At 42.4% G+C, this 19,960-nt stretch overlaps 1 non-coding gene across 1 annotated transcript; it reads left to right on the top strand.

The window, feature by feature from the left end:
- The first annotated feature begins 395 nt into the window (after positions 1-395).
- Positions 396-557, top strand: LOC148015910 (U1 spliceosomal RNA). The gene has a single exon (XR_015688234.1). It is a non-coding gene; the product is annotated as a U1 spliceosomal RNA (small nuclear RNA).
- The last annotated feature ends 19,403 nt before the right edge of the window (positions 558-19,960 follow it).

The raw sequence follows: 19,960 nt of genomic DNA, 5'->3' as shown, positions 1-19,960 counted from the left end.
TCCTCTTACCAAGGAATCGGCTCATTGTGCTGGGGGCAGCATCCGATAGCTTCTTCTGACTTCTTCGTGCCTCTAAGGATTTCTCTCTTTTTGTGGATGGCATTCTCGGCAAGCGTGGTGTTTTATGCAAGCTATGTGAGTGAGAAAGGAGGAGAGCTAGTAAGGGAAAGGGAAGAAGAAGGCGAATAATTTTAAAGTTAAAAAACCTCAGGACAGGGGAAACAAGGATCATGGATGGGATCGAAGTCGTTCTTCGACTCTTCCGTTGCCAATGCCTGCGTTTGCGTTTGATCCCGTCCCTTAGGTAAAAGGTGGCGCTGTTCTTCACAGGCGATGCTGCAGGGAGAAGGGGGGGCTACCCACTACTTAAGGCGAAGCTTGAGGCTGGGAGAAGCATACTTACCTGGGCGGGGTCTATCGGTGATCAGGAAGGCCGATGGCCTAGGGTCGGCCTCTCCATTGCACTGCGGACGGGCCGCACCCTAGCATCTCCCCTGAGTGGGAGAGTGCACGTCATAATTTGTGGCAGCGGGGGCTCGCGTTCGCGCGGCCCCTATTCAATCCTCTCAAACCTGATTCATCGAAGCAGTGCTCGCCGAGGCCTCCGATATCTGTCATGCATCTCGGCGCCTGCTGCTGCAGCAGCTCTGCTCGGGTGGCTGCAACAAGTATCGGCATGAACGAAAGTCTGGTGTGTGCGGCCGGGCTGTCGTAGCCCCCAATCGGCTAGCGATTTCGTCCAGATGCGCACCAATTATCTGGCCAGCGCGATGGGCATACCGAACTATCGGTTTTGATGGTAAGCTCTGGTCACAGGTCGGAGCAGCTGTCTTGGGCCTCCTGGTGGCGATCAGCAAATTCTCGTTCTGACGGTAATCTGGTCACACGCTCACTGGTGATGCGTGCCTCCTGGCAGTCCGGTCTAGTCAAGTATGCTTTTCGATGCTGCGCCTCTTGGCTTTATGACAGACGTAGTGGTTTCCATCCAAGCTCGCTGCTCTCCAAATCATATGGTGGTTCCTTTTCATGCCGCAAGCGTCTGGCGCTCAACCGCGCCGGCTCCTTGTTCTCCGTGTGCCACCAAGTGAAGCTCCCCCAGAAGATAACCGACAGGGGAGCGTCGAACGCTCATTGCAGAATGGGCATCAGGTGTCTTTGGCATATTCCCAGTTTGAGGGCTTCCAGTGTGCTTGGGGTACGCGGCTCATTTTTCGCGGTAAGTGTGTCCTTCTGCATGTTTCCGATTCGAGCGCCTTGCAGTGTGCTCGGGGTACCGAGCTTGGTTTCGGATGCTTCTCGCCTAGCCTTCGAGCGAGCATGGAGATTTTGATGGTGCTGAGCAGGGCTATTGCATCACCTCTTTGGAGTTCGTATCTTGCTTGTGGAATCCTGTGCCACTGGCTTGGGGAGCCTGGCCATGGTGCGATTTTTATAGGCCTCAACCTTGGCACGGATAGAGGAAGAGCAGCAAGGAAGCACGGCAAAAATACCCTCTATCATGAAGCACAATGCTGCAAAAGGTCCCTGTAGCCTTCTTGCCTTGCAGGGCCTTGGCTTTCTGGGAGAGACTCTCCTGCAGATTTCCCATGGACTTATCACTGTTTGAAGGATCACGTCCGAATGCCCTTGAGGTGTTCCATCCCACGAAAAGGGCTTAAATGTGCACGCCGATGTCATATCCTTCTGTGGGCCCACGTGGAAGAAAATGAGCCATCCTCTTGCCTTGCTTGTGTATAATCGCTGACCACGTATGTATCAAGCGAGGGATCTGGTATACCAGCATAGGTCCCATGTGCCTTTATGACTGTTGCAGCCGGTTCTCAGGACCAATGGGGGAGGATGGGTTACTCTGGCATTTGAGGAGTATTGTGCAAGCGAGGGATCTGGTATACCAGCATAGGTCCCATGTGCCTTTACGACTGTTGCAGCCGGTTCTCAGGACCAATGGGGGAGGATGGGTTACTCTGGCATTTGAGGAGTATTGTGCAAATGTGGAGAGAGATCGTGGTTCCCCAGTGGGAGTGAAGAATAATTGTGAATGCTTAGCGTAATTCGTAAGTAGGTTTTCATATTTCATAAATTCTGGTGCTGACAGTGATTGTTAGACCTTTGGTGGACTCGTACCTGGCTTTGTGGTCGTTGAAAACACTCACGATTCCGAATGTTTCTGACATTGAGCGGCTCAAGGAATGCTGGTTGAGCATGTGCACCCATTTTGAAGTACCTTGTTACATGTTTGCAAATTGGGTTAGAAGCATATTGCGGTTCAGGGCAGCTTCACTTCTGTTGTCAGAGAGTTCGGCCCACCTAGACAGAATGCAGATACCAGCATAGGTGATGACATGAGAGGGCAGGCCATGTGATGGACAGCTAAATAGGCAGCCAGCAGACAACAATGGCAAATGGCAGCCTAGCAACTTGGTCTACCTAGCAGTTGTTTGGACAGGTTAGAGGTGTTTGATATACCTGGTGACACAGGCCAGGATAGGACACCCATGCAGTCAATTGCCACATTTGGTGATCGGGGGTTTGACCAAAAGGGATCCTGGTTGGTTAGCAACAGTGGTGTGCGATTGCTGTTGAAATAGGAAGGTAGCCTTGCTGTACGGTGACTCTACCCTCCATGAGTGGTTGACATTATGTATGCTGAGCAAACCAAGGGGTGAATTGGTTTGAAGGCTTGCATGGTGACAATGAGAGGCAAGTGAAGGGGGCTCCGAGAAACTTGGTGTATTTCATCTAAAATGCAATACAAGATAAAGGAATACGGCAAGAGGTACTAGTTTTGAGGTCAATAGGCTATCCATTGTCCAAGATTAAGCGGCAATGTTGCCTTTACTTGAAAGGAAGGCTGGTTTCATGGTATCATTGTTGAATACCATCAAATCTCTCGACTTGGAGGCCTTGTGGCACTTGACTGACTGTATGTTGGAGGTATTGCTCCAGTGTTGAAATCATGTTTAGGTGAGTATTACAAGAAGTATGCTTTCTTACAGTAAGATGGGATCAAGTAGTGAGGATGGCTTTCAATGGAAAAATGCACATAATGAAGGGGGAAACATGATGCCTAATCTTGGAACAAGCTCATAGCATAGACAAGAAGAAGAAAATATGGGTATTGACTAAGAAGCGCATCCTTGTAGGCCACAAGATAATAGCGACCCTTGCAAGGCCTAATGTATTCGAGTATGGTAAGTGGAATGCAACATCCCATGCATGGAAGCATTGGCATGATGGCCGGGGCAAAAAGTAGAATGTATGGCAATGCATCTTCATCTTTTGGTGCTTCATTTAATGCTGGTTATAATGCAAATACAGCCAATGCACCTTTCTTACAGCCGCGAGTTTATGATAACTTGACTCCAAAAGGGCTAGTAGATGACAATGATGAGGTTGGGAAAGAGGTGAAGTTTGAAGCCTTTAGTGGTGTGCAAGATAGATTGAAAGCATTGACTCTGATTTAACATTTTGATGATGGTTAATGTGTGTACAATTTAAACAAATGCTTGCTTCAAATTGGTTCACATGTACTTTTGACAATGATTGCTTGGAATAAGTTAGATGCATCGCAGTGTAAAAATCTAGCTCTAGAATTGCGAATAGAGTGCTCTTCAAAATCTCAAGCTCTCACACATGGCTCTCATACCATGTGAGAGTGCGCAATGAGAAGAGGAAAGTGAATATGAAGAGGAGCAAAGAGAGAATGTAGGAGAGAGAAGGAACAATGTGATTGCAATGGCTAAAGGTACAAAGTTGCAACAACTAGCCCCATCACACAACTCTATGCATTAGTGTGGGCGGCAGACTTATAGTAGAGGGAATGAGGAGAGTTGGTTGATCATGAAGGATTTATAATGGATAATGAGAGTGGTAGGCAGGTTGCCTATATATAGGCAAAAATAGTAAAATCCTAAATATGGACAAACTCCTAAAAATAACACACTGTCCAAAAAGAAATGCACTAATGTGCCCTACATCTAATGCGTCTAAAACACATAAAATGATGGAAAAATACAATGCCAGAACTTCTTATGTTCTTGTCCGACTCAGATTAAAGCTCACAGGCAGGAGATGACCATACAAGTCACACATGACTACTAATAGTTTTGGCCCTCATTTTTGTTTATACCTCATAATAATCAAGTTATCTTCATGCATAGGAAACCATAGTACAAATCCTCCCCCAAGGAGGGTGTTGGTGATGTGGAAATGTAGTTGTGCGGAACAATGGCTAACTTGGGATGTGCTAGGAGCAAGATGTCCAAAAATCTATGCCTTGTGAGGTAAAAAGGGATGCATGCAATATTGAAGCAAACAAGAATAATGCTAATGCAAGGAAAAATGCAAAATGGGAATGCTAGTGCAATAGAGTTTTAAAATTTTCGCTTCCTCTAACGTCATTTTACTATGAGTATGCATAGCTAATGGAAATACACACGAAGAAGAATGCCAATGTCAAAGATCATAGAATAGAAATTAATCCTCTAATGTTGATGAGGGAAAACATATACTCTCAACATCATGTTGATGTCGAAGGTGGAGAGGAGCTAGGGTGCTCTTTTCATCATGTGGCCATGGAGTATGAGGTGGACCATGGGTGTTAGCTAAGGTGCCAAGAACCTAGTGAAGAAGCCAAGAAACATTTGAGTTCGAATATGTGGCCTTTGGAGAGGAACCCTCCATGGTGGTTGAAGAAGCTAGGGTTGACTAGCAGAGAACATGGAGCCACCAAGGGAGCCAATGATTAAGTATAAAATAATATTTGATGATCTACATACCTGAGAACTGTTTGCCTTGTGCAAAGCATTGGTTTGCTTACTCTGAGATGTGCGATACACCCCAAGCAAGCAAGCAGGTGGGAGTGTTGAGCCAAAACTGCATCATAAATTGATTAGCTCTTTAAAACAACCCCAAAATATGTAAAGTACTAAAAATGGGACTAGACAAGATGCAGTGCCTTTCTAAACAAGCCAACCTTTGTAGATTGTTGCCAGGTCATCATTAGCCCTTGGGCACCTGTCCATTGTTGTTGCTCATTGTTCCTAGCTGCTAGTGGCTGCTTCGATAGCTGCATTTTCAGGTTCTACAAGCCATGCAAATGTTCAACCATCTCTACACATTAGCAATCTAGCATTTTCATCAGTGCACGCCAAGTCGAACGCCTTCCTTAGCTATTAACCTGTTGCCTATAGTCTTAGTGACCAGATTGCAACCTTCGATCAGAAGTACACTAGTGTGTTTACTAGTTTCCAACCTCCAGACTTTTGCTTTTTGGTGACCGGCCTGTTGCCGTTCGATATTAAGCACTCTAAGCTTTGCTTTGTGCTAATAGCACTTGGGATTTGTTTCAAGGGAAGGTCACACTCCAACTACTCCCTTAGCCTAATCCCACAAGATTCATTGGTTGTTGGATAGCTTTTCCCTTGAGCATTTTGTACATTTTTCCCTCAGTACCCACTTGTTCGTTTTGGATCTGTGGCCAGGACCTGTTTCTGCGGTCTCCTGTCTCTTAAGTGCAATGACTTAACCTCATATGTCGCTCATTATGGGTAGTTTGGCTCTTACTGTAGCCTTATAGTGATTGTGTGGCTTGGGACATATTCTTGCCATTGTGGATTCACCTATGGAAGTTTCAGCCAAGACACAGCTCGATGGTGGAAATGATTGTGAATGCTTAGCAGAATCCGTCTATTGCTGTTGAAGTAGAAAGTAAGGCCTGTTGTAGGCTGCCATCCACAAGTGCCACAATTGGCTGGCTGCCTGACCTGTCTTGTACATTGTGGCCATGTATGCCACTCATCCTTCCAAACCACATATCATCTAGGTTGGGGTATCTTTTGAAAGAGGGCAATAGTCAATAGTAGGAGTGAAGGATTTTGAGAGCTGTACTTGGGAATTGAACAGCAGAGTAGTAGGTTTATCATCATTAGCATCACAGTTTGTTTGTTGTAAGGGAAGGCAACTTGATGGCATTCCTTATATTACATACCATATGGCAAAAGTAGAGTAGGTTAGCCCCACCTCTCCCTCTCTTTCTCTTGCTTAGTTTTCGAGTGTTTATGTTGTTATTTTCATGGGTGTGATGCAACAAAGCATCAAAGTTGAAGGAAAAAAGAAACAAGTTGCCTTGTAAATGTGAGAATTCGAAACATGACATACTGGAAAGATTAGCAATTGGATGGCATTCAAACTAGCACTTAATAAATGGTTCACATGCACTACACGCTAGGCATACATGTGCAATAATCCAATTTGAGGGGGCATTTGCAATTGGAATTTTTGTGCATGCAAAGCTTAGGAATCAATAGAATATGTAGCCAATGATGCATTGAATGCCTGAAGCTGCAGTCGAAGAAGCAACTCTACTGAGAAATGGTGAGACACCTACAATGGCTAACTACATGCAATGATTTGAAATGAATGATGAAGAGAGAAATGTTAGAAGTAACTGACTATAGAGTATAGACAAAACAAGATTTAGACTTCGAAAGTTTTTGCCCTTGCTGCAAAGGAAATTAGCTCCGCATTGCTAGAATATACTAGGGTTTGCAGAGGAAATGGTAACTGTACAAACTTTAAAAGGAGAAGAGAATGAAACTCCATCAGTAGATTGAGTATATGGAGGTATGCGATACAAGGGATGGTGATGGAGGAGAGGGCTGTCCAACAGCCACTGTCTCTCAAGGGAGTATCTCATACTTTGATGGATGTTAATGCTGAGAAGCTAGCCAAGAATTATGCGAGAAGATGAAGATGATGCCGATCAATTGCAGGGAGGATGGGACATCCAAACACAGTTGTTTTGAGTTGATAAGAGAGGGTGCATGCTAAAAAATGATGAAGATGACAGTCGATGATGTTCCCAGGCAACACAATGCAACATGTCCATTCATGATGACTCCTAGGGACTATCAAAAGCTAGCACCAGCAACAACAAACCTAAAAAACACAGTAGCTTGATGGCATCTAGAGCAACAGCAAAACGTGTAGCCAATGTCTAGGCAACATCATGGATGTGCAGACCAACAAATGTAGCAGCAAGGCCTAAGGTAGCCTTACTAGAGTTTAAACACGCCTTTGGCTTGATAGGACAGGAGTGTGCCATACGTTGATAGATCCTGAAGCAATTAGGCAAAAACTCAATGATGCTGTAGGCAGGATGGTACAACCAAAATGCAAATGTTTTGGGTTCTTTGAAAACGTGCATGATGCGAGAGACAAAGATGAGAATTGATTATGATCTTGGGTAGCAAAATGCAGCAGTAGCTGCAATCCTTGGGCTATTGAAAGTTTTTAGTAGCCATATTGCAGCTAGTGCAGTAATGGCACCAAAATGGTCAAGTGTGAGGGTGTAGACCAGTAAAATGCAGCAGAGACAGGGTGGAGTAGCAGAGACCGATGCATTGTAGGAATAGTAGTCACCTAACTATTGCATTGGTGGACATCCTAGATGGACACTTGCAGCATTGGCCATTGACCACTGATCGATTGGTCATTGGATGTGAATGTGTCCTAAAATATAACATTATTAAAAGGTATTGTATTGTAAATTCATGCTTTTCTACGAGGGTTAAGGACTTTTATAAATAGAATTGGGGGCTCATTTATGTGACATCTCTTTTGAGATCACACTTGGACTTAAGACCTTAGGAAGCTTTACCCTCAGGCCAGGATGATGTGGGCTTGGGAAATGAGAGGTCACATCCCAAAGGGACTAAGGAAATGGACAAAGGGTATCAAAATGAATTCCCCCAAGTACCATTATGATTGCAAATGCGATGTTTATGCTCGTTTGGGCCCTTATTTATGTTTATGGTTCATAGATAATTGTTTTACCTTCATACAAAAGAAACCATAGTGCAAATTTCCCCCTCAAGGGTGTTTGTGATGAGGACATGTATTGTGATGAACAATGGCTTGGGATCCACTATAAGCAAGGTGCCCATAAAGCCATGTCTTGTGAGGTTACAAGGGAAGCATGCTACATTAAAGCACACCAACATAATGCTAATGAAAGGGAAAATGCAAAGTAGGAATGCTAGTGCAATAGCGATTTGAATTGTGCGGTTTGAGTCGTGTCCTTAAACTATGAGTACGCATAGGTAATGGAAGTACACATGAAAAAGGATTTCAAAAATGTCAATGTTGGAGACAATGGAATAAAATTTGATCCAGGTTATTGACTGGGGGAAAGCACACACTCTCAGCATCATGGTTATGGTGAAGGTGGAAGAGAAGCTAGGGTCCTTTTTCCATCATATAGCCATGGAGAAGGTGTTGAGAAACCCTTCACATGCAGTTTGGGTTCTGATTTTTGCATTTAGGGTTTCATGTTTTGCGTTTAGGTTTTTATAGTGGATAGCTGCAAAAAGGGGCTAGGCACCCACAATGGGGCGCCACCCTAGATAGCTGACGCCCTCCCTCCTGGCGCCACCCTAGACAATCTCTTGCCTATTTATAGGCTGCCTCTTTCACTTATTCTTTACGGATGATTCACTCAATTTGTTACCTCTTCTCTCCAGCCTCTCCACTGCCCTCACACCCCTTTAGGAGGGCATTGTAGTTCGTGGTTTGTGGCTGTCTTCATCATCTTCCTTGTGCTACTGCACCCTTATTCCCTTGTATCACATTCACTCCATGATTTAGGTCTTCATCATTCCATTCATTAGAGTTTCTTCTCTCTTCTCTTCTCTTCTCAGTGTTTACGGAGTTCACTCTGTGTTCCTCTTTGCAAACCCTATTGTCTCGTTGGTATATTGTCTCTTGACATGGTATCAGAGTTGGATCTGCTCAAACAGTGGCAAAGATCCTCCACTCCAGTGAAGGCAAAGATCGGTGGTGGGTTCGATATCCACTTCTCTTCTTCTTCTGTTACATCAACATCCTAACTGGTGGTTGCTCCCTCCTGCGTTTGCTGATTTTCTCTCTTGCAGTGTTTGTTTTTAGTTTTTTTCTCCTCACATGCATTTTTAGTATTTCTCTCTCCTCACCTATGTTTTTCTACTGGTTGCAACCTCTTACTGATGGTCGCATCCTCCTCCCATCGGCAGTTCACTTCTAGCCCTTTCACTACTCTCCTAGCCCTTGAGGCAGACATTGTAGTTCATGGTTCGTGTGGTTGACCTCTTCCTTCTTCAACAAGGCACATTGATATACATGGCTTCTTTAGCACCAATCTAATGGGTGCTTCTATTGTGGCATCACACTGGATACACCATCGATGCTTTTCGACTTCCCTTTGCTCCCCATCCCCCAGAGTATATGTATGTCCCGCTCGACATTGCCTTTGCCACCTCTCCTTTTTGGGCCACAGAGATTGTTTTGCATTAGCTATCAGAGTACTATGCTCAAGGCAATAAGATGCATCCAATGCGAACTAAGTCCTTTCGAGCACATGGAGGATCGATTGGTGCTACGACCTCTTGGAGATCGTCGCAATGCCCCAGCAACAATCTTCTTCCACCTATTTTCGGGTCTAGTGGCTACCATGGCTCGTGGTTCTGCAGTCGGCTCCATCGAGAGACAATGATTGTTTGATATCGTCTCCTCCTCAGTCCTCTCCTTCAAGAGACAATGGCTACTCGACTCCGTTCTCTTCTTCGACTTCCCGGTCCGCTCCCTTGAGATGTAGTGACTGTTGCCTACTCATTGCTCATTCTGAGCCCCACCCTTCACCCTCACCTACTCAGGTTCAAGAGGCTACCTCTGGGAGTGTTATAGAACCACCCCATATTCCTATTCCTTCAGTTTCAAAGGGGTTCCCCCCGCTCAATCCTTTGCACACCTTGGTAGAGGCCTTTTATCTTCTTCTTCTTCCCTTGGATGGGGTGGCTTCCTTCTAGTGGTCATCTCACCCATTGATAACTAGGATCTCAAGGATCTACCTAGATTGGGGCCTTGGAGATTCAGTTGCAACTTGGTGACGAGGCCTTCGTATTCCTTCTTGCATGGATGCATGGAGCTAGTGGCTTCTTTTCCAAGGTTGAGTTTCAGGTTCTCTAGTTCACTGTGTCTATTGTTCTTTATTGTAGGTTACCTTTCATGTGGAAATCTTAGATCTTAGGGATCCTCTACATCTTCTTCCTCCTCTTCTTCTTGCCTTGGTGTATCACGTAGATTGTTTGAGTACGACTCGGAGGCAGGGAATTTACAACCAAAGCCCCCTGGCATCCAAGCATCCTCCTACGTTCAAAATAATTCACGGAGAGACCTCTCGTGGTAGGTTCAGTCCATATTCCTATAACAGTTATTTAGAATCCCCTTGGATAGGGTTGGTAGCTAGCTGAGGGTGGTTTGCCGCGCCCCTTCATGAATTTAACCTGTTTCATTATACCAATTTCTTATGAGAGCTTGGGTCAAACAATCCTTTCACAGATAGTGCTCCTAAATTCACAAGCACAAACAAAAAATGTGGGTGAGTGCTCAGAACACCTGCTAAGGTGGAGTTTCTATTTTGAATGCTTAACATTCAACCTTTGGATTTTTCTTGCCTTAGTGTCAACTGCAATGGCCTTCTGAGGGGGTAGGGAATACCCTTGTTTTGTCCCTCATTCTTATGCAACAAGAATGAGCATTTACGCAATTGGATTTATATCCAATAATTCCTAGATGGTAATTGCCCTAATTTTTCAACCTTTAGATTAGGGTTTCTTGTTTTGAGATCACAAGATCTAGGCGATTCAATCTAGGATCCAAATTGATCATTTGGTAACCATTTTCCTTCTTAGAATTCTATTGGGGTTTCTATGTTTACCCTAGGGTTTCGTTCTCTCAAGATTTCATGACAGAAATCTTTCATTCATCTCTCCTGCAAGCCAAGAGTAACCTAAATCCTTCGCAATCTTTGAATAGTTGTGAGCATCGAATGACACATTGTGAATTTTTTTTCTTTTATGCGGATACGACATTTGAGTTTTTTGCATCAACATCGAGTTATAGCATGGTCTAAAATGATACCTTTAAGAATGTTATTGGACTTATCACGAGCTAGTTGCTAGGGTAGAGATCTATGACCATATTGATTTGATTCCAAGTCAATTTATGATCGCAGCATTACTTGGTTTATTTACAATTAAACCCTAAATTTAATACCATCTAGGGATTCGCTTGTCGAATTGCTTCTTGCAATTGAGTTTAACAATTTGTATGCGCATCTCGAATCTATCTTTTAAGATGAATTTCTGTCGTGTAATGCAACTGAATCTACCTACGATGCCTTGCAAATATAGATGCAAGTTTTTCTTGATTTCATGATACAATGCGGGACTTTCATTCCTTGAAAATTCATTTGAATGAATTTATGAAAAATCATAAATTGCGACTTATATTTTTAAGTGTGAAGTACAAGATTTCATCATGCTTTATGTAAATGCAAGCTAACTCTCTTTAATGGTTTATGCAATCCTTTGTAAGAGCTTGTATATTTACATATCAGTACTCTAGGATGCATTTGCAAAATTTGTGCTTACTAATGAGCTTAGTAATGTAGACAATCTATAAATGTTAATCAACTCGTAATTATCATGACCATCATGAATTAGATCCAAACCTATGCATCTACCCTTCAAGTTATACAAACTATACGATGCAAAAGTATAATTCTTTTCCATGGTAATTACGATCTACCATTCCATTCATTGGACAAGACATTGTAGTGGTACGTGGTTTTGGAGTGATGAGTTGGTATTTATACCGATAGCCCATTCGTGTTAGCGGTGGCATCTTTACCCGATCCTCCTTCTATGGTTGCAGCCTTTCCAACTACTTGGGATAATTTTCCATTTGGGGCCATTCTGGAGCTTGGAATGCGGGCTTCTCTTCTTTCGGTGCACTCCTTTTTGCAGGAATTTCCTACATGCTGCTTGAATCTAGTCACCTCTTGCGGAAATGGCAATGAAGGGTGGGTATTTGTAACCCCTCTCCAAGAGGAGGGAAGGAAACTTCTTGAGCCTTCTTCTTCTTCTTCTCTCTCTCTCTCTCTCTCTCTCTCTCTCTCTCTCTCTCTCTCTCTCTCTCTCTCTCTCTCTCTCTCTCTCTCTCTCTCTCTCTCTCTCTCTCTCTCTCTCTCTCTCTTTCTTTGCTTAAGGAGGGGGAGATTTTATAGGGAGAAGGAGGGGTATTATTTGGGGGGGGGAGTGACACTTTACATTCTCAGGGAGTTGGAGTTTGTAGGCATTGGGTACTAGGCACTTGAGGATCCTGTAGGACCTGCAATACCTTGGACTTAGCTTTTTAAATTCTCCCAATGATAAGGAGCTCTTCTTGGGCCGTACACGAATAAAAACCATGTTTCCTTCTTTGAAAAGTCACTCTTGTCTATTTAGATCTACATAGGCTTTCTACCTATCCTTGGCAGCTCTAATGTCTTGTCTGATGGCCTTGACCTGCTCATCCATTTCCTTTATTATTTTCTTGGAATTTTCTACCCTTGAGATAGGATCTGAAAAATTCAATGGAGTATGATAATCATGCCCATACAATGCTTGAAAAGGTGTCATTTGAATGCTTTGCTGGTAAGAAGCATTATAGATGAACTCTACCAATGGCAGATATTAGATCCATTTCTTGGGTTCGCGATAGCAATATGCTCTAAGAATATCTTCAATGACTTGGTTGACTCTTTTTGTTTGGCCATCAGTTTGAGGGTGATAGGTTGTACTGAAACAGAGTTGAGTCCCAATGGCCTCGAATATCCCTCTCCAGAAGTGAGATGTGAAGAGGGAGTCACGATCACTAATGATCCTTTTGGGCAACCCATGCAGTCTGAATATCTCATTGATGAATAATCTGGCAATATTTGAAGCTTTACAGTTTGTCTTGACTAGAATGAGACGTGCAACCTTGATGAGCATATCTACTATAACCATAATCGAATTGTATCCTCCTTGAGCTAAAGGTTGTAGCTTCCCATGCATCTTGACGTGCTCTACCTTAATGTGCTGGCAAGACAAGCATTCCGTGACATACTTGAGTACATCTCCCTTAAGCCTTTCCCAATGGTAGCATTTCTTGACCGTGTTGAGGGTCTTAACATATCCGGGATGGCCTGAGAAGAGGGAGTCATGTGCTTCCTAGAGGATTCTCTATTTGAGTTTCTTGTTTGAGGGAATGCATAATCTTGTACTAAAATAGAAAAATTTTCCATTAACAGAGAATTCTTGATACTTGACCTTAAGTCTGGGATTTTGGTCATTTTCCAAAATCTCCTTTATCATCTTTAGATATTCTGAGTCATGGCTAGCTTCCTCCTTAGCTAATTCAAGGATAGGGTTACTAGGCATTGATACCATAGTTGCTAATGACTCTGCCATTGAAGGTTCCTCCATAATAAGAGAGTTGAGGAACGCCTTGCGACTTAAGGCATCAACGACCACATTCTCTTTACCAGGTCGATACCTAATCTCAAAGTCATATTCCTACAAAACCTCAAGTCCATGACCAAAGAGAACTTGTTGCCAAGAAAATAGTGTTGCCAGAGTTTGATGAAAGGTGAGAAGGATCCAAGTTTGCTCGGAAGAGCTATGGTGGGAGAGCAAGAGTAAGAAAGAGAGAGACACAAAATGGGAACTCTAACAATCACAATGTGTGACCGAGCCTTCCTTTATTCAAACTGTCAATAAAAGAATAAAGAATAAAGTGATGGTGATGAGCGCTTGCCACCTACAGTGTGCAATGGCGGGTACTATCAATGTAGTAATATACGGGCGGCTAGGCGAAGTCACCTTTACCCCCAACAACTGACGCTTCAAGCCATAAAGACTTTTCTTCAACTTGCACACTAGGTGCTCCCTACTAGGTTCAGCAAAGCCCTTAGGCTGCTCCATGTATATCTCATCATGCAAATCCCCATGCAAGAATGCAGTCTTGGCATTCATCTGATACATGTCCAAGTCAAGCTGCATGACTAAGGCAAAAACCAAGCATAAGGTGGTCATCTTGAAAATTTTGACAACTTCATTGGCCATAGCTTTTATCTCTAGACATCAAACAAGGTCATTCCTGTACACTTAGCATATAAAATCCAACTTGTAAGAAAAGTTGCCACTTAGCTAGTGGTATCCCAAAATTATACTTGACTAACTACCTATTCAAAGCCTATCAAAATAAAGAACTCTAGGGGCAAGTCAAGGATCAAACTGTAGCTAGAGCAAGCAAAGAATCAAGCCAAGAAGGAGAATAAGCAAAGATCAGATCTAGCAAGCAAAGTGGTGCTTAAGTTCAAATTGCCTAAGAAGAGTGTGAATTGAGTGGACTCAAGAAAAACATGAAAATATTATTATCAAATAAGTAAGAATCATACCTAGTAATTTCTCTCAAGAAGCACTGCTTGTAGAGCCAAGAATAGAGAGCATTGCAAAGACTAAAACTTGTAGGAAATTGGGAAGGTCCTATCAAACCATTAACAACTAAAACGTATTTGTTTCTATTGGCATATAGAGTCTCCCACTTATATGGACACATAGAATTAGAATGCCAAGAAGAATCTAGGGAGGGGGAATTAAAGGACATCAAGTGCAAAGTTTATGGCATAATATATGTTCGTAGATTGCCCAATGAACAATGTTTTACCTAGTACATTCAGTTGAAGCTTCAATTTTGACCTCTCAAGATTGAAAAACTCACAAATAGAGTAAGAGATAAAGCACAAGGCTACCTAAAAATTCAACCAAAAATGACTCAAAGAAAAATGTGAAGAATGGATCCAAGAGAGAGGAAAAGGGTAAGGAGGATGACATGATAATGGAGAAAACATACCAAGACCTCTAAGCCCTAGAGCCCACTATTGTTAGTTAACGACATGACCTAGATGTAGCATGAGAGCCCAATGCAGAAGAAGAAGAAAGACCCATAACTTTCAACCTCTACTAGTCCAAAACTTGGTAGCTTGTTACGAAGACGGTCTTGTTTTAGTCACTGTGGTGGTGCATTTACTATTACCACTAAAATGATCCAAAAAAGGATACATTTCATGACCAACAATATCACCTAGAATCTAATCCATGAGATATTGGAAATGGATTGGGAATAGTGGTTGCATTTAATTTTTGGCATGGTCAAAGCTAGTCGTACTACTTTGCCACAAGAACAATTAGAAGATAACCATGTAGCTTAGTTTGGTAGATGAATCTAACTTCCAAAGTTTGTAGCTTTAACTAGCTTGGTATGATTTTCACTTATGCAATATCACTATTGTTGGATAGGTACCACATCCTCTCTTTCAAACTAATCTGAATATTGGTTCAATTGAGGGTCAATGCCCTTCACATTTTTATTGGTCCAAGAAAACACATTTACATTTTTCCAACAATGAAGTTAGTTGGTCCACCAACTCAAATTATTTGATGTGTCCATGTGGGTTATCAAGAGCTCTATACTCACAAAATTAGGGTGTTAACATCTTTGCCATATTGCTTTGAAAGAGAGATACTAATTCTAGATTATCACTAATGAACTACTCCTCAGCATCATCATCATCCAAAACTTCAAGCATGTTAATTCCTTCTGCTAGCACTAGGCTGAACACCATAAACAAGGGATTTCTTATTAGTGATCACAAAGAAGCAAAACTTATTCTCACCATGGGGAATAGTCAACTAATCTTTCACCCAATCAAATGCATCAGGCCTCTCGAAGCTAGGATCACCCCACAATAATAGGATAAGAATTCTGAATGACTTGCATTGCCAAGACCAATAAAGGGCCATCAAATGGAACACTTTTATTATCTAACATGACAAAACAAAGTAGCCCAAATAGTAGCACTTGGTGCAAATCCACCACTTCCATCATAAACTGGATTGGTTCACAATTAATTAAATGAAGATCTTTACATGTTTATTTGGAGATGATGACTCTAGATCCATTATCAACTAGGACTTTGGAAAGTAATGACCATATAGTCAAACTAGGGTTAAAAAAATAATCTCTGACTCCACCAACAGTTAGATATACTCAATATGCCACCCTCATAAGGTGCCACCAATAATCCATGGTGCTCTAAGTTTTAAGGCCTCCGTGATGAGGAGAAGCCATGTGTGAGCACGAACATTGGGTGGGTCTTGACTTGTATGTCAAATGAGTTCTATGTTAATGGATGGCAAAAAGTAATCTTTGTGGATCTAGCCTGTGGGTTAGATAGAGTAATTATTTTAGTAGCAACTCAAGGCACAATGCATCGAGTTGTGGGGTGTGGAAGTTATCAAGGGCCCCTATTTTGGGGTTTGAGGGTCATGGAAGTGGCCCCTAGTTGGGGGGTCTCAACGGGACCAGCAGCTTCCCTAGCAGCAATGCCCCCGACCTAATAGTAACAAAATATTCCCTCTGTCTGACTAGGGAAGGTTCATAATATGGTTGGACATGTCGAGCATACTATCTTTGTGGGATATAAAAGGAAGACCCCTTTGAAGCCATTGTCAATCTATCTTTCACCTAGTAAGAATTCTTCCAACTACCCTTAAGCTCTTCACCTAGATCATCATCTAAGATTTACAATGGAAGTGCACGGGTAGACATAGCCATTTTTGTATCATTTTATTTGAAATTAAAGCTGTCTCTATTCTTCTCATTTTTGTAGCGTTTTCTCTACTCCTTGCTTAGATTTTGTTCGATGTACCATGTAATTTCTACATGGTATCAAAGCCCAATGGGCTTTGAGGAGTGAAGAGTACGTGAGAGGCAAGGGCTTCAACAGTGAAGAGGAGATATGTTATCTGTTGCATCAAGTACCAGTGCTAGCTCACCAAATTCTAGTGTTATGATTTCCCCAAATGCAGATCTTCTACAAGCTTGGAAATGAAGGAATGCAGATGCATTGTGTGCCTTAGTTACAAGCTATTCTAGTAGTGTTTTGACCATGATTCAACATACAACCAAGGCATCAAAGGCTTGGAACATATTGAGGAGTTAGTACGAAATGAATAATCAAATAAGGATTCAAAACTTGGAGAATCAACTAGCAGTAGAAGTTTATTGAAGGAGAGACAACTGAAGCATTCATCACTCGGATCAAGAATTTGTGCGACCAGATGGCTGGCGTTGGAATACAAAATACTAGTGAGGATCTAGCTCAGAGGTGTCTTCGAATTTGTCCATAAAAGTTTGATGGATTGGTAACTTCCTTAAACACTCAGGTCAAGCTTTGACATTTGAGGAATTTTCTGCACCACTTATGGAGGAGGGGTTGAGGCTTGAAGCCTGAGAAGGTAGCAACAGTGGAGATGCTGTGGTTTCTACCAATGCGAAAGGCAAATGTGGTTTCTCCACCAACGATGACAAAAAGAAGAAGGGTGGTAAGAGAAAGTTTCAAGGAGAGTGCTTCTATTACAATAAGAAAGGACATGCAATTATAGATCGTTGTGTGAAGAAGGGAGATGAAAAGAATGGTGCTATGAAGACTAAAGGAAAGAAGACAGTCAATATAGCTAAAGCAGAGTTGAAGTTATTCAAGGGGACCATTGAGAAAGTGTGCTCCTTGGCGCAAGAAAAATCTAACACTGACTCATGTATATTGGATAGTGGCACCTCTTGTCACATGATCAAGAAGGAAGGTCTATATAGTTTTATGAAGCCTCTATGAGAATCCATCACTATGATGGTTGGGAATGATGCAAAATGCCCTACCGAGGGCATAGGTAGTATTTTCTTTGTTAGTGCAAATGGTGAACTCAAGAATCTTTCAAATGTATTGTATGTTCCAAAGATTAAGAGAAATTTACTGTTAGTTGCTTCTATAATTGATGTTGGTCATGAGGTGAGGCTCACTAAGACACGTGCAAAAATTATTGACAATGTTAGAAAAGTTATCAGCACAAAGGAGGAAGGACAAACAACCACCATTGGTGTGGTCACAAGTAAACTTTGGCATGAAAGATTTGGTCACATTGGTTTTGCAGTGTTAAAGGAGATGCACAAGCAAGGTATGGTTGCTCACCTACTTGCACTAATTGAAATGAAGGAACCATGTGAAGCCTGTATGATGGGCAAGCAATAGAGAAAGACATTTCATAAGAAAGTAAGAATAGAGCAAAGGCTCCTCTAGAGTGGTGCATGCTGACTTGTGTGGTAAAATGCCTACAAAATCCTTGGGAGGATCTTCTCATTTTATGTAATTGTTGACGACTACAGTAGGAGGATATGGGCATACTTCCTTTGTGATAAGGCTCAAGCTTTTGATAAGTTTAAAAAATGGCTAAAACTTATTGAGAATGAAATAAGGAAAAGTGTGAAGAAGTTTAGAATAGATGGTGGTTGTGAGTTCTGTTGAGATATCGAGCTCCACTCGTGATACGCCAGGGTGACCGTTGTGTATTTATGTCACCGACTTGTCAGTTGCAGACGCGGTTGGTACACCGCCCATGAATAATAGCTACATGATAGCTATCCTTATCTACTCTAGTTCGTGGCTCAGTTAGTATGCCACTTTAGTTAGTTGAGTTTGGTTTTTGACCCATACATAGGGTTCTTCTATTTCTTTGTACTAGAGTTCTTTTGGCTTCCACAACTAAGAAGAGGAAAACTGTTTTTCAGCCTCCACTCTTGTGTGTATTCCCCCATTGTGCAAGCAAGAAAGCTACAAGTGAGACTTCTTCCTTCTCTCCCACAATCTTGACAAGTTCAACTCAAAGGAGTTTGAAAACTTTTGTAAGAGCAATGGGATCAAAGAGATGTAGTAGGGATAACAAGTTTATTGTCTGACTTACTATGGCTAATCACAACTCTTATATTCACAATTTTTAGCTCAAGTGAGGTCATGTGTTGACTTTGCTCACATTGTTCATAGAACTTTTATTCTATGCATAGCATAGGAATCTTTGTGGTTACCCTTGGTGGTTCATGCAAAGGGTGTCCGATTGAGTAATACTTCTAAATTCTACTGCCATTGAAGTTCCAATGGCCTAACCATCTAGAGTTTCTAGTTCTACATTCCGAGTTATACTATTCATGCGAACACGGAATCATCTGAGGCCTTGTAAATTGAGTTTCTGCTTGTGTCCTTTGATTTAGTAAAGTAGGACAAGGTCCCCCTTATTTATCGAAAGACCATTGTTTGGGATACTTGTCAAACTAAGATTTTTGTCAAGCCTTCTTTGCAAGTAGAATATCAGTGGCTAACAGTCATCTTTTAGTCAATCGTTCCAACTCAAGGAAGTGATTTTGCTATGCATTAGTGCCTTCCCAATGTTCTTGAATAGTGATGCACAAAGTAGGGATTAAGGTTTCTACAAGCATGAGGAGATCGGTGCTCTACATGATGAAAGGTGAGAAGGATAGAAGCTTGCACTCGAGAGCTATAGCGGGAGAGCAAGAGCAAGAAAGAGAGAGACAAGAAATGGGAACTCCAACAGTCACAATGTGTGATCGGACCTTCCTTTATTCAAATTGTCACTACAAGAATAAAGAATAAAGTGACGGTGACGAGCGCCCGCCACCTACATTGTGTAGTGGCGGTGACTGTCAGTGTAGTAATACATGGGTGGCTAGGCAGAGGCGCCTTTACCCCCAACAACCTCCCACTTAAAGGCAAATCTGCCCTAGTGAGGATTGAAAAGAAAAAAGAAAAAGATCGTACAACATGTACACATGTACAACAGGATAAGGAAAGATGTCATCTTATCCCACTCCCATCAACCTCCTGAGAAAGGCAAAGCGCTCTATAGAGAGGCTTTTCATGAGTAGATTTGCAGGATTCTGGTCAGTCGAGATCTTGACAAGGTCAACAGACTTGTCCTCAATGACCCCACGTATGAAGTGATACCTCACGTCAATGTGTTTCGTCTTCGCATGGAAAACCAGATTCTTGGCTAACTGAATAACACTCATAGAATCTGAATGCAGTGTAGGGATAGCATCAATACCAAGGTCAGCAACCAAATGACCCAACCAAATGGCCTCCTTGCAAGCCTCAGGCTGCAACAGACTCGGCCTCTGTAGTAGAAAGGGCCGTGCATTTCTGCACCCTGGA

This window comes from Lygodium microphyllum, chromosome 23 (assembly GCF_053477565.2).
Source record: "Lygodium microphyllum isolate KBCC chromosome 23, Lygodium_microphyllum_v1.1.10, whole genome shotgun sequence".
Taxonomy (NCBI): Eukaryota; Viridiplantae; Streptophyta; class Polypodiopsida; order Schizaeales; family Lygodiaceae; genus Lygodium; species Lygodium microphyllum.
The sequence above is the reverse complement of the archived record's forward strand: the minus strand, read 5'-3'. Positions and strand labels throughout refer to the sequence as shown.